Source organism: Fistularia commersonii, chromosome 15 (assembly GCF_037954325.1).
Source record: "Fistularia commersonii isolate RoL2024-O1a breed Wild chromosome 15, RoL_Fcom_v1.0, whole genome shotgun sequence".
Lineage (NCBI taxonomy): Eukaryota > Metazoa > Chordata > Actinopteri > Syngnathiformes > Fistulariidae > Fistularia > Fistularia commersonii.
Window position 1 is genome coordinate 1,820,652 of NC_141298.1, and position 15,065 is coordinate 1,835,716.

General features: G+C 39.0%; 1 protein-coding gene across 1 annotated transcript in view; it reads right to left on the reverse strand.

Annotated features, from left to right (window-relative positions):
- Positions 1–15,065, reverse strand: part of kcnh2b (potassium voltage-gated channel, subfamily H (eag-related), member 2b) — a 274,422-nt gene that overhangs the window by 74,306 nt on the left and 185,051 nt on the right. The gene's annotated exons all lie outside the window — the stretch shown is intronic.

The window sequence follows — 15,065 nt, forward strand, 5'->3', positions numbered from 1 at the left end:
AAGTATCTTCACTTCCCTGAGACCCTTTTTTTCTGCTCTAGATTCACTTTTAAGGCTCAAATGGGACAATGACAGTAACTTGTTGCTGCTCTTTTGGTATCTTGGTAAGCCTCATTTGACTGAAACATTACCAATACAGACAATCCTTGCTTCTGTTTTGTGACGCTCTGGGTTCTAGGAGGTCATTGGGGTATTTATCATGCTTCTGATCCAAATATCAACAATGCTTGCTTCACAGAAGATGGTTTCCACTAATTTACAATTACGATGGCATTCATTTTTTATACTTACAGCTCAGAAGGTCTGCGACCCAGTGAGTGACATGGAGGTTCAGAAGAATACACAAACACACACACACACACACACACACACACACACAGATAACCATTTCCTACCAATCTAAATCTATAAATCAGAAACGGAATCAGAAATACTTTATTGATCCTGGAGGAAATTGGTCCCTTGATTGGGACTGAAACAGTCTGTATTATTTTGGTGCTCTCCTAGCAGTGTAAGGGACGACATTCACAGGTTTACCACTTCTTTTACTTTTTTGTCTTTTCATTCTGTGAAGTAAAATATTCAATGCATTTCAATATACTCCACTCTCTTTCCCATACACAAGTCATACTTGTTTTTAAAGTTCATTATCCTTTTCTGGAGTGGAAATCCTAGCATACTACAGATTCAACTTAAAACCACACCACAGACATTTGCCAATTACTCAGTGCAATATGGAATTTTTTTTTGAAAAGAAGTAACAACAGTGCAGGTTACATTTTTCATAAATCTTTGAAGTTTGATGTTCTTGGATTTTTGAAAGACCTACATTCAGTCGCAGGGGTTTTAAATGATACTGTCAGTCCATTAAGAGTGAATGGCCAATGCTTATATAATGCTTTTCTCGCCCGCCAACCACTTAATGTGCTTTACATTAGATTCACCCATTCACCCTGACATTTACATACTGCAGCTATGAGGCTGCTTGGAAGGTCTAAGTGTGTGTAAACACATTTACACACTTTCTTTGGCACACATTCCTACAAGAATATGCTGCATGAGAATTTAGAGGCTCAGCATTTTGTCCAAGGACATTTTGACAAGAACATTTCAACTGGGGCCTCTGGAGGAGACTGTTGCCCACTTAACTGAAGGACCCTTTTTACCTCTGGAGCTACAAAAAAAAAAAAAACAGTGGCAGATAGAAATCCAGGTGCAAAGCAGCGGGACAAACTAATATCATTAATAAACATGAGATGGTATCAGTTACCTTGTAAACACATGAAATAGAAACACTTCCAATGCAAACACGAATTGTAGCAGAAAAAAATGTCAAGTTGAAGTTGATAATCCAACAGTGGAGTTTCAGTGAAAGCATTCAACAACCCCTCTTCTGGATTTTGACAAAGCAGCTTGTCAAAAATATAGCTTGGAAGCGAAGCATCAGCTATACTTTCACTTTGTTTTGCCATTCTCCTCCTATTTTTTACTGCCCCAACACTAAATCTCTCAATGTGTGTCACTACTAATTACTATCCTGCATGATGAACATCATCCCCACTCCCCTCCACCCCCATCACCCCTTATACATTCCTCATGTCTCTGTGTCCTTCTCCCTGTATCCCTCTGTCTTTCTCTCTCCCTGTCATCCTCCCATCCAGTTTCTCATTACCGAATGTACAGCAGGATTAATGTGTGTGTGCCAGTGTTTTATGTGCTCACCAAGGATTGTGCTTCCACAGCTTTTTTTGGGAGGGATGTGTACGTCATTTGCTTCATCTCCCTCAGCTTCCCTTTCACACCAAGTTACTAAACAGCCATGCTTAATCACATTTTTTTTTGGACAAGTAATATATTAGTGAAACATTGCAAAATATTTTATACAAATATGCAAAGCCATTCATTTAATGTTGATGTTTTGATATCCGGCAGATATTTCAACAAGATCCTGTTCAAATATCAATCAATCATTTAATTAAAAATGAAGAGGCTACTGACAACACATTTAAAACATTATCCTTCTGAACCCAACCATCTTAAGTAGTATTTTGTGTTTTCACCACTATTATTTATTTCTATTTATTGTCATTTTTTTCATAGAAAAACTGATGTGAATTTGTCATAGTTCCCCCTTTTCTGCTCAGTGGGTCAACTTTGCGTCTAACTGTCTTGAACATAAGGCTGATTCTTCCTCTGAGGAATAAAAAAAAAAGGTGTGGCTAATAATTTTTGAAATTAGTAAGTTGCACCTACAATTTAGTCTCAGGGTGGCACTGGCAAGTGTCTCCCTAAGCCAGCCTTGGGGGGAACACAGAGCAGTGTCTCCCTGAGCCCATCCCAAGCCTGGATAAACGCAGAAGGCTGCCTTGGGAAGGGCATCCAGCGTAAAACTTTTGCCAGGGTGGCCAGGGAGAGCTTCCAGATGATTGGACAAAAACAGCTAGTGTTATCAGGGTAAAAGGTAGGACAGTACTTGTTGTTTCATCTGGAAGGAAAGTAGATAAGGGGACTTGGTGGTGGAATGAGGAAGTGCAGGAGTATATACAGAAAAAGCGCACAGCAAAGAAGAAGTGGGATATTGAGAGAAGTGAAGAGAACAGACAGGTGTACAGTGAGATACAACTTATTGCAAAGATAGAAGTAGCAAAGGCAAAACAAAGGGTGTACGATGACTTGTATGCTCGGTTGGATAGTCAGGAGGGTGAGAATGATCCATACAGGAGAGATAATGTGGGAAAGGACGTAGAACAGGTCCGGGTGATTAAGGATGGAGAGGGAAATGTATTGACATATGCTAGAAGAGTGATGGGAAGATGGAAAGAGTACTTTGAAGAGCTGATGAATGTGGAAGAGGACAGAGAGGCAAGGGTAGAAGAGGTGACTATTGTAGACCACAAAGTGGCACAAATTAGTAAAGTGAAGTGAGGAAAGCATTGAAGAGGATGAGGAGTGGAAAGGCAGTTGGTCCTGATGATATACCTGTGGCGGTGTCGAAGTAGCTCGGAGAGGCAGCAGTAGAGATTCTGACTAGTCTATTCAACAGGTTATTAAAGACGAAGTGTGATGGTGCCCTTTTTTATGAATAAGGGGGATATGCAAAATTTCGAGAATTATAGAGGGATAAAGTTGATGAGCCATACAATGAAGTTAAGGGAAAGAGTAGTGGAAACTAGACTGAGAGCAGAAGTCAGCATTTGTGAACAGCAGTATGGCTTTATGCCTAGAAAGAGTACTACAGGTTCAGTATTTGCTTTGAGACTGCTAATAGAGAAGTACAGAGAAGTACAGAGGGAGCTTGTGTTTTTGTAGACATAGAAAATGCATATGACAGGGTGCCAAGAGAGGAGCTCTGGTATTGTATGAGGAAGTCTGGAGTGGCAGAGAAGTATGTTAAACTGGTGCAGGACATGTATGCTTGTTGTGAGACAGTGGTGGAGTAATAGAAAAGTTCAAGGTGGAGGTGGGACTCCATCAGAGATCATCTCTGAGCCTCTTCTTGTTTGCAGTGTTGATGGACAGGCTGATAGATGAGGTTAGACAGGAATCTCCATGGACCATGATTGCAGATGACATTGTGATTTGTAGTGAGAGCAGAAAACAGGTCTAGGAAAATCTAGAGAGGTTGGGGTGTGCTCTGGAAAGGAGAGGAATGAATGTTAGTCACAGCAAGACAGAATATAGGTGTGTGAATGAGAGGAACTCTTGTGGAATGGTGAGGCTACAGGGAGTGGACATCAAGTTGGAGGCTTTCAGGTACTTGGGGTCAACAGTCCAGACCAATAGCAAGTGTGGAAAAGAGCTGAAGAAATAGGTTCAAGCAGGTTGGAATGGGTGGAGAAAAGTGTCAGGGGTACTATGTGATAGAAGACTATCCACCAGACTGAAAGAAAAGTTGTACAAGACAGTGGTGAGACCAGCAATGTTGTATGGCCTAAAAACAGTTACAATGACCGAAAGACAGGAGGCAGAGCCAGAGGTCGCAGAGATGAAGATGCTGAGGTTGTCTTGGGGAGTGACCAGGATGGATAGGATCAGGACCGATTCTATCAGGGGAACAGCACATGTTAGATGCTTTGGAGAGAAGGTCAGAGAAGCCCGACTGAGATGGTTCATTCATGTACAAAGGAGGAATAGTGAAAATATTGGTAGACGGATGCTGGAATTGGAGCTGCCAGGCAGGAGGTTTTGAGGAAGACCAAAGAGAAGATTTATGGACGTAGTGAGAGAGGATATGAAGGTAGTTGGTGTGAGAGAGGGGGATACAGAGAATAGGGTTAGATGGAGAATGTTGATTCACTGTGCGACCCCTGAAGGGAAAAAGCCGAAAGGATAAGAAGAAGAAGAAGAAGAAGAAGAAGAAGAAGACGATGAAGAAGAAGGAGAAGCTGCAGCTACATCTTTACATCAAGTTAAATCTGCTCCATGAAGACTGTCAGACCAAATCTCAAATTTTTGCATTTTGAAACAAAATGCAGTCATTCAATCTGTTTCATAGTATAATTATAGTTGTGTGTCTGACTGTGCTGATAAAAAAGCCTCAAGACCCATCACAACAATACCATCAATTTTTGAAAAGGCAAATGACAGAGATTAAAAGCAATTGAATTTGCTAAAAAAACGGACTTGCATCACACTAGCCTATCATTGCTCTTTTGTGGTGCCCTGTTTTTTATTGATCTGTTAAAAGGCTATTTCTCTGAGGGTAAGTTATGATTCATACACAATGATGCCAGCGTCTAGTGACCTACTTTGAGCGTTTTGAGGTGTGTGCACTCATTTGTGCGTGAGTCACACCATTGTGTATCTTGTCTTTTACGAAATGTATTCGAGACCTGAAATGAAAGTGGCATATTTTGCGTTGGTGAATAAAAGAGTTTTTAGACAAAGTAATAGAGATTAAAAAAAAGAAGAAAAAAAAAAAAACACTCCAATGGCCTGAAAATATTCCTTTATAAGTCATGATGACAACAGCCCTCTTTATGAGCCTCATTACCAAACCAAAATTGTTTCAGGCGCAGTGTATATGTGCATGTGAATCTCTGGAAAGTCCTTGTAATTATCTCCAGAGAGCAGTATGAGATACTGGCACTGCAACCACGGATCTCTCAGCTTAGAATTGTTGGTAACCAACCCCCCGAACACACACCCCACACACACATACACACCACTCTGCAATGAACATTTTGTACAGTTGCTCCCATTTGTCCTTTACCAGGAGACACAACAGGTCTCAAAGTGAAGCTGAATATATAATTCACTCAGTAGCCCTGTAAGCGCTTTTTTATAAACAATGCAAATTATGGTGCCAGGTGCCTCCATGATATTGCACAGCTACAGCTCAGTTTTAAATTCTATTGATTTATTTATTCCGTATTTTTCTCCCAGGTGACCACTTTAGTTATTTAAAAGAAAAAGAAAAAATAAGCCTCTACATACTGTAAGTACCACTCTACTATGAATATATATACAACTTCAAGTTGTAAAGAAGGTGAAGCATGCATAAAGCTAAATACTTTCAGACTCCTTTACAAGGAGTTTGGATGGGCTGTACCGGACCATCATTGAAAATGAAAATAACATACACTTTAACTCACTTCAGCAACCTGAAAGCATGTTGTGAATTTAAATGTGCTCTAGTGTCTTTTTGAGAACATGCCATCCTTTCCTGGAGAGGAGATTACACCAGGATGCAGTTCAGGAGAAAGGTAGGCAAATATAGGGATTCACGCAGGTGCTTTGTCATCGATCCCTGGCATTAAGGAGGATGCTACTTTGACATATAGCCAAACTCAAGTCCAACCCTTCACTGTAATTTATTGAAAGCACTATCAACGGCCAACAACAGCGAATGATGACATTCGTGGGGACTCTGTAACTGATTAATGAAGTCGGTTATTCTATCTATTCTAATTCTATTGTTTTTTTTTAAAGCTAAAACACCTGCAGGCTAATCCTTTAAGACGGGTCATATGTCTTCCAGTATAAATTGTTCTCAAGTTCCACTGGTAGGCCTCATAAATAATAAAGTCCAGTGAAGCAGTCATTAATGCCAACTGAGGACGGCTACTTTGACGGATGAGACCTTGTTTGACCCCTGGTATTTTCGAACACACCTTAAATAATGTCAACATATGACCAAGCTATTGAAAATACAACTGCATGTTTATTGTAGATTCTGTCCCACAAGGTTAATCATTTCTTTTTTTCTTCTTTTTCTATTTTCTTTCCGCATTCCTGTCCGTTTGTTCTGTAAACCAAACCATATTTAGAGGGAGAAATTAAACTGGTTTCTCATACGGCAGGACAAACATCTCCAACTATAGACATGATGAAGAGGGAATGCGAGGGAACAGGCTACACATTCAGAGAGCCTCTTATTACCAATTTAAGGTCATGAGCTGTGTGCACAGACACTTCAGTGAAAAATGGCCAACGCACTGTGTTGCAACATAGTTACATTTACTCATTCAAAATGGTCGATAACACTAATGTCAATTGGGTTTTTTTCAATTGCATTTATTTATTCATTTATTTGTATATATTTCACTTTTATGACATACAGGGCAAAAAAGGGGAAAAAAGAAAGATGAGTTAGATATTTGCCACTATGGTACCTCCTGCATGTGATCTCAGCAAGATTTTGTTATCTGAGCTTGCATTCAACACTTTTCTTTTCACTCCATTCACTCATAATTGGCTTGGAGATATACTTTATTATTATTTGAATTATGCACTTCTCCCTCCCTATCCTTTTCCATCTTTTTCAATCCCTCCTGTCCACCGAACTTGGGGCGAGGGTGGCTCTTTTGTTCTCATACAAGTTGCCGCATGGAATAAATTTATCTTTAATCACAAATATTATGGTGGCTCCCTGCTCTCTCTTTCTATTACCATGCTCAGATGCCTCCCAGTCATCAGTCTTCCCCAGTGCAGAGACAGAGAGCAGACTTATTAGCTGCTATAATGCTATCTGGACAGAATTAGAATAAAGTGTGGCCGCTGAAGTGTCCGAATCAGAACCGCATCAATGAGGGTTGAATCATCCTTGAAATGAGCAGAAGGATTAGCAGATTATGCCCCTTAACTATTGACTTAATTCATATGAGAGAAGACAGTGTTTGCGTGTTGTTTGCTGGCATGAGGTGTTTTCTTCATTTGTTTTTGTTTTGGTCAAATACCATGTATCGCGGCCCTCATTTTCAAAAGCTTGCATTCAGCAGAGCAGATGAATCCTTCATGATAAATAATTCAAGTTAAATCCCAAGAAGCTAGGAGTTCTTTCCTAGTTCCTGGAAGGCATCTGGAAACAATTACTATTTCAGGATATTAGTTTTATCTGAATGCATAAACACTCTTGTAATCACACTTCCACCTTCTTACTATACACAAGCTTCTGAAACGCATGTTCCGTTATCAAGGAAGGATGGAAGGATGAAATAAACAAATTCTCTGAAGCGGCATTAAACAGGTCTGATAAGGATGGCAATTCTGTCTGTCTGGCTGACCTATCCCTCTTGAATCGTCTCACAAAACACACAGAACATAGAACACTAAATATATATGAGCGTGTGTGTCTGTGTCTATGTCTGTGCCTGTGTGTGTGTGTTTGTGCGTATACATGTTTATGTATGTAGATTCATATATATCGAATTATATTTAATAAAACATTCTGTGCTAGATAGTGCAAACAGAGCCACGTCCCTATATTTGATGTTTGTGTGTCTCGGCCACTTGTCAGCAGACAAAAACAGTAACGCGCGACAATTAGCTAAAGGGTGGTGATTTACACAATGGACACATCAGTTACTGCCTTGTTGGCTTGTCATTGCCCCCCCGGGTGAAAGCTGCCAGGATGTACATGACAAATGAAGTGTGTCCGCTGCTGCAGTGACAGCCTGTCAGGTGTGTGTGTGAATGTCAGAGGCTCTCAGTTTGTGTACACATTACGGTGAATACACATGTCGAGGGAGAAAAAATGACAGGTTTGCTTGGCGGAAAGTTGCCCCACCACCTGCTGCCTGTGTTCTAATGTGTCCCCACTGCCATGTTTGCAGCATCACTGAGCAACAGAGCAACAACCTTGTTTATAAGGTGTGCCAGCAAATATTGCACAAATGATGACAATGTTCATACTCAATTCAAAACTATTCCTTGCTGTAACATCGATCACATTAACCCCTCTGCCCCCCGTCAGTGCGATGTAGGCAAATGCTGAGGCACCGTGGCCTCCTTGGGACACCATAAAATCAAGAAAAATGTCCCCTTTATGATGATTATATTAAACTAGTTATTACTTTTAAATCTTAAAATAAAAAATCCCATATTTCTTCAAATGTAGAGCAATTCTCAATTGATATAATTACAAATTATAATATCCCTAATTGCTCTCTGTAGGGGGTGGGGCAATTTTATTGGCGTGAAACTTAATTTGTATTTATGATTTATTAATATTATTTTAATATTTTCATTAATCTTATTCACAGGATTTTTAATTTTGTGCTCAGGGTATTTTTATTGAATATCTGATTTTTTATATATATTTATCATTTGTATATTTGGGTGAAATGTTGACGTATAAATTAAAGATAACGGTAAAACCAATGCTATTCGATGTCTTTCGTAAGCATACGCTGATGGAGGGGGCTTCTATATAAAATCTTGCCTTGGATGCCACATTGTGTAATGCCAGTTCTGCTTTGAGGTTAATGCTAAGGGAAACAGTCATTCTGATTTAAATGACTGTGTAAAGAAAATGTCCTATAATATTTTTTCTGTCCCAAGTTGTAATGAATCTTTCATGGCATAGTTTTCTTTACGGTGTCAGAAGAGCAACTTTCACAGATTAGATTGGAATCTTGTCCTCAAATAACTCCAAGCTTCCTTAGGTTGGATTTCATCAAAAATGAGGGGAGTTTCATCACGCCACCCCCAGAGTGGTTGTGAAAACCTTGTAGTCTTTGTAGTGTCGGAGCAATTACTCACAAAACAAACAAGCTGCTCTTGAGGGGCTGCAATTGTGTTGCATTTAGTTGTACACATGAAAATTGTTCAAAGTAGTTGTTTGATGAACAACTTTGGAAGGAGGTCAGAACCAAGTGCACCTTTAGAAGCCTGCGCAAATAATCAGTTGTTGGGCTGAAATGATTGACAGTGAGCAAATGTAACGCAAAATCATAAAAAAAAAACAAATGATTTACTCATTGTGGTCCCTTTTTCCTCCCAAGTGCTATAAAATTGAGAAATATCTGTCCCACCCCCATCAAAATGGGGTTTGAGACTATCTTCACTGATCTTCAGAAGGTTTCAGTTTAAGCCCCGTCGGGTATTTTCATTCCCAGCACACGGCTGCTTCCCGGATCTTTATCTTTTTGTAATATCTTAGTCAGTGAGACGCTGTCTACACTGAGGCGGTAAAACCTAAATAGGCTGTTTATGTGTCAAAACAGTTCACGCTTTGTTTGACAATGCAGTATTTTTGTGTGCGGAGAGGCTCAGCAGCAGACTGCTCTTTGTATGTGGTCTAAACATTGTGCATGTAAGGGATGCTTCTTAGTTACAAATGGTGCAGAAAAAGGGGCAGATATTTAAATTGAAAACATTATTTTATTTCTTGCAAAATTGGAAAAAAAGATTAAAAAGAATTTAAAATTGCCACTATGGTGGTCATATATTCATTTCAGAGGGTCGGACTCAATAAACCCTATTTCAAACAGCTGATAAAATAGCCATGACTTTCTACAGCCGCTTCAAGCGAGGTGATATGAGGACCACACACACACACACACACACACACACACACACACACACACACACACACACACACACACATACACACAATAGCCTCCCAAATGACTTGGCAGGTGAGAGAAAGCTGTTTATTTTCACGTCCGTTTTCTTGATGATCTCATATAACAATGGACATCATTACTTCGCCTCTCCACAGCTCTTCTTTGTGTCCCACTTAGTGTTTGCGTATTGCTGTGGTAGGCAGAGGGATCCCCGCCCAACTGCTCCACGTAGTTAAGGTGGACAACAGACCCTTTGCTCTTGAATCTTTCCAAAGCATTACGCATATGTGTTCCTGTTTTTATGTGCGTGTCTACCAGGACTCCCAACTGAGGGCCAAGTGCTGGAGACATAAAAACGTTACTTCTATAATGTTATGTTTCCCTGCATTCATAAGTGTGTGTTGGAATATTTCTGAATACATGGAGCTCATCTGAAACGTGTTGGTTCTTTCCCTCTCAACAATACTGATGCAGAGATATGTACAGCTTTTGCAGCATTTATGTCTTGCATCCACAACACTTCAGGAACTTCTAACGCCTGCAGCAGAGGACGTAAAATCTCTGCTGTCAGCATTTTGGTTTGAAAAAAAAAAAAAACGTCAGGATTGCGTAATCGTCATGGTTGGCATGTAAGCATTTGCTGCAGTGCTTGAAAATGATTAAGTGGTCACCAATGTTGGCATCCTCACTGGGAGTGTTAAAATGTCCTTCATGGATTCACCACCTTCATATCATACATTTTTTTTGTCTGAGAAAAACAATCTGCTTTCAACATTGAGCTTGAAGGTTATTATAACATGATTATTTAATTATAGGAATTTGTTGATGTTATTGTTTTTCCAAGCAATTACGTTTCTTCAATTAACATTTAACATGAACAGTTAGGGAAATGTTTGTAAAGTTTATCTTATTCTAATAGCCTTCCGGGTGCGAGAAATAAACGGTCTCCCACTTTCTCCCACTCTTTTGTGGGAGAAGAGAGTGGACTTACAGAAGACAAAAGACAACATGTAAGACAGTCTACTCTAAGGACATCAGAAGGATGACCCCAACAAGCCCTAGGTCCTCATTAAAGATGTCTATAGTGCAAAACAGAAGAAGTGATAATTCCTGGATTTCAGAATTAAGGATATCTGTTAACTCCAGGGACTGGTGTGGGAGGGAAGCAGGGTGGGCTGAGGGAGAAGGACAAGGAGGATGGCTTGCTGAAGGGGAAAGCTATAGGGAGGCAAAGGAAGGGGAGCTGGAGGTCGGGGCTGAAGGCAATGCCATTGGAGGAGAGGAGAACAGGACAGTGGTGCACATGGAGAATGCCTGGAGCGTGATGGCACTGCCTGCAATGCAGGTGAGTAAGACGGCCGTCACGACTACGCCATTGGTGATGGGGATAAGTGCAGTGAAAGACGTTAAAAGGTAGCTCATTTACAACTTAATGGAAATGTAACAGTTTCCCAAGATGAAATAAAGTTGAAAACAAATATTTAGAAATACTGACGGTGTTCATTCTACAATCAATCACAAAGATAACTGGTATCTTTACTACTCTGTCTTTGAAGATCTCTCTCTCTCTCTCTCTCTCTCACACACACACACACACACACACACACACACACACACACACACACACATATTTTGTGAATAATAAAATTTTGTGAATAAATAAATTTTCATTTCTTCACACCAAAGTGTCCACCCGGAGAAACGCATGTCCAGATTACAGACATGCAGCATGACTTTAATTAAACCATTTCCCTAACTTCTTTACTAATGAAAATATTAAATCATCCACAACGTCACAAGAGAAAAGAGTGAAGTATGGTGACTTTCATTTGAAAAAAAAAGTACCTCCCGAACACTTCATGAAATAAGAAGAATGTTTTCAAGCCTTCAGGTATCCCAAGTCAATATGACCCAGGAAGAAAATCAGAACTGCAGAGTTCAACTTATTAACAATTTAACGCCGGCACCCTTTAATTTTGATTCATTTTATAGAAAACATACCCCAAAACAGAAAGTGTTTAATGGGCTTCAAAGTAAATGACAAACACTCTACATGCACTCTACATGCAACATCTAACTTACACTAACACTCTGCGTGACACCATACAATTCTCAAAGAAAATACCATGTTAGTATGCATCTACCAAACCTGGAATTACAAAGCTCAGGTAAACCGCCTCAGTAGGCATTTCGGGGATTTAGCTCCCCATTGAACTTTTACTTGTGTTTTTTCTTTGATTCTTTAAAAAAAGGAAACAGGAAAAATACCTCGCAACTTCATTATATTTACATAAATATAGCTGTGATGTGGACAGTACACTCTGGGAAACTGACGGTGCTTTGTGTGATGATTGTGAACAGCATATTAGGGAGGCAGGTCTCATATCCATATCTCATATCCATACTCATATCCATATCAGGTAACTCTGCAGGGAAAAGTTCCTCATGATGAAATGTTGATTATGTGTCACTCTCCATTTCCACTTGGACACATCATGTGACTAAACATCTATATCCCTACATTTTTCACACTTATGCAGTGGATGGAGTTCCCCTCAGAGCTGAAGTGAAGTTATACTTATATGAACATCTCTGTGATATAAAAAAGGACAGGGTTGGAATGAAACTACATTGGCTTATAATATAACTACCTTGACAGCCATTTCCTCACTCACTAACTTACTGAAAGATGCAAACACATGCACACAGCCGCGTGCTAGTGTGTTTGCACACACACACACACAGGTATGTTAAAGGCCAAGTTAACATGTGACGCAGTCAGGAAATGAAGGTACGGTCTAACAAAGCCCGTTCAGCCAATCAGAAGGACAGCATGAAGGCTGCATGAAGGTGACATGAGAAAGACCAAGGACGGCAAGAACACATTATAGAGATGTATGAGTTCTCCAGAGGATAGATTAGATGAAGGCAGTCTTAGAGAACCCTGTACCCAGCCATCTGTCCTAGAGAGAACATTTTTTTTTCAAGCAGATTTAGTTACTCCTTAAATTGATAGCAATTATTCATCTTGATAATGAGAAACTGTGACTCACAAATAGTCCTGTTTTACTTTTTTTTATTTTTTATTTTTTTATCTTTTACCTTTTTTATCAACAAAAACAGGTTGCCATTCAATAGTCATTTTTTTATAGAGGAAAATGGCTATGATTAAGTGGGCCACAACTTTTTTAAATAGTGACCCACAGCAACAGAAGTTGAGTGATCAAACAGAAAGATTGATCAGTTGGCAGCGTGGCCTCCCAGTAAACACCAATGGATTTGTTTGTTTTTGCTCCAGTGTCTTTCTCTTTATGTACGACAGTATGTGAACATTTTGGCAAAGTTGGCACTCCAGCTCCCCATGCTTATAGGGTTTGAGCGGGCAAAAGTGTTGATAAAAGAAAAAAAACATTGGGTTATGAATATGAATCCCTAATATAAATTTCACAGCAGATGGTATAAAAATAAATATATTTGTGTTTTTTCAATATTTTATTATCGATATTATTATAGTCATTATTATTTGAAGTAGAAGCAGTCACATTGTAATAGTGTATCATTAGTAGTAGTATTTATAATTGTATTCAAATATTTATTTAAATTTGAGATACATTTTGAAAGAAAACATTTAGTGTAACCAAATCAGCTTAGCAGAGGAAACAATGACTAGTGCATCATTTTGACAGACTACCGATAACGAAATGTTGCATGTTACAGGTAAATGACATTTAACCAAAACATAAACTAGTTTGTGTAATAAAATCGGCTTCAATTGAATCTATTTGAAAACCCAATATTGTGGTTACTGATATGTTTTTTTGTTTGTAAGCTTTTTGAGGCAAGTGTATCCATACTGGGGGCAGGGTGTATGTTGAAGGCTGAGCCACAGTGTAATGCATCCATTGCCGAGCATATAAAGGTCAGGGATGATTGTGTGCCAGAGGCTAAATAACTCAACACACTAACCTAATAAATGCCAGTGAGTTTCTTCAGCCTTCAACGGGGGACTTACTGCATTTCTGTGCGGATGTATCGCTGTCATTGACGGAAGCCTTTTTAATCGCATGCTTTCACACAAATTAAGATTTTGACATGAAGGTCAAATGATTTTACTGTGTCAGCCTAACCTTCACTCTTTTCTGGTAATTATTTAATCAATGACCTCTAGAAATTTTTGCTGCTGGCTAATTCATAAAACAGACTTTTTTCTTTTGTCAGGTAACCTCCCTATTGCAACAGTGGTCACAAGTCAATGGCCTGAGGTACTTAGACCTGTGTGCAAACAGAGGAACTGGGTTACAGCAATGCTAAAACTAATCAAAAGAAGTTACTAAATAATCACAGTTGCAGACATTATAATCATCTGAAATACATGTTCACATGAAATTTGATGGAATAATATTGTTACTATAATACAGCATTGTAATAATTCAGTATTGTTGATTAATGCATGATTCAAGTGATTAGTTTTTGGTTGTTACATCTGAGTGAGTCTATGCCAGTAATATGATCTTCAGTTGTTGCTAATAATGATGTTGAATAATACAAATTAAAATTTTCCTGTAATCTGGCTTTTCAAACATTTTCTAAATAGTTATGTCTTAGCATTGCAAATGCATTTTAAGCAAATCAGTTACTTAGTGTTTTTATAAAATTAAATGATATATTATATGATTTCAATATTCATACATTTCATTTCTCATTTTGATGAGGTTGACATGTATGATATTGGTGCTCTTTTTAGGTAAAATACAAATAAAGAAATCGATAAATATATATGCTTCCGCCTAAAATACAGCATAAAATATCCTGTTTGGATTCCGACAAGGGGACTTTCCCCTTGTCAGTGTGGGTTTGCTCTGGGTTCTTCCTCTCCCAAATGTGCAGGGGTTTAACTGGAAAAAAAAAACTTGCAAAATGCCCATGGGTGATTGAGACAGTTTTCTGTCTCTATATGCGGCCCGAAGTCGACTGCCGATTGGTCCAGGGTGGAACCTCTCTCACCCAATGACGGCTTGGTTAGGTGCCATTACCCCTGTGAACCCCCAGTAGATAATGGATGTATAAATAGATAAATAAATGGTATAACACATTATTAGATGCTCAAATACACCTCCAAAAAAACCCTGACTAAAATATAAATGATTAAAGCAGAAGTATGTACAAGTGGTAATGCAATTAGTTTTTCTGAATATTCTTGTTAGGGTCATGTCGATAAGGCTAAATCATATCAATAAGTTGATATTATTATACCCCTGATAGGCATAACATTAACAA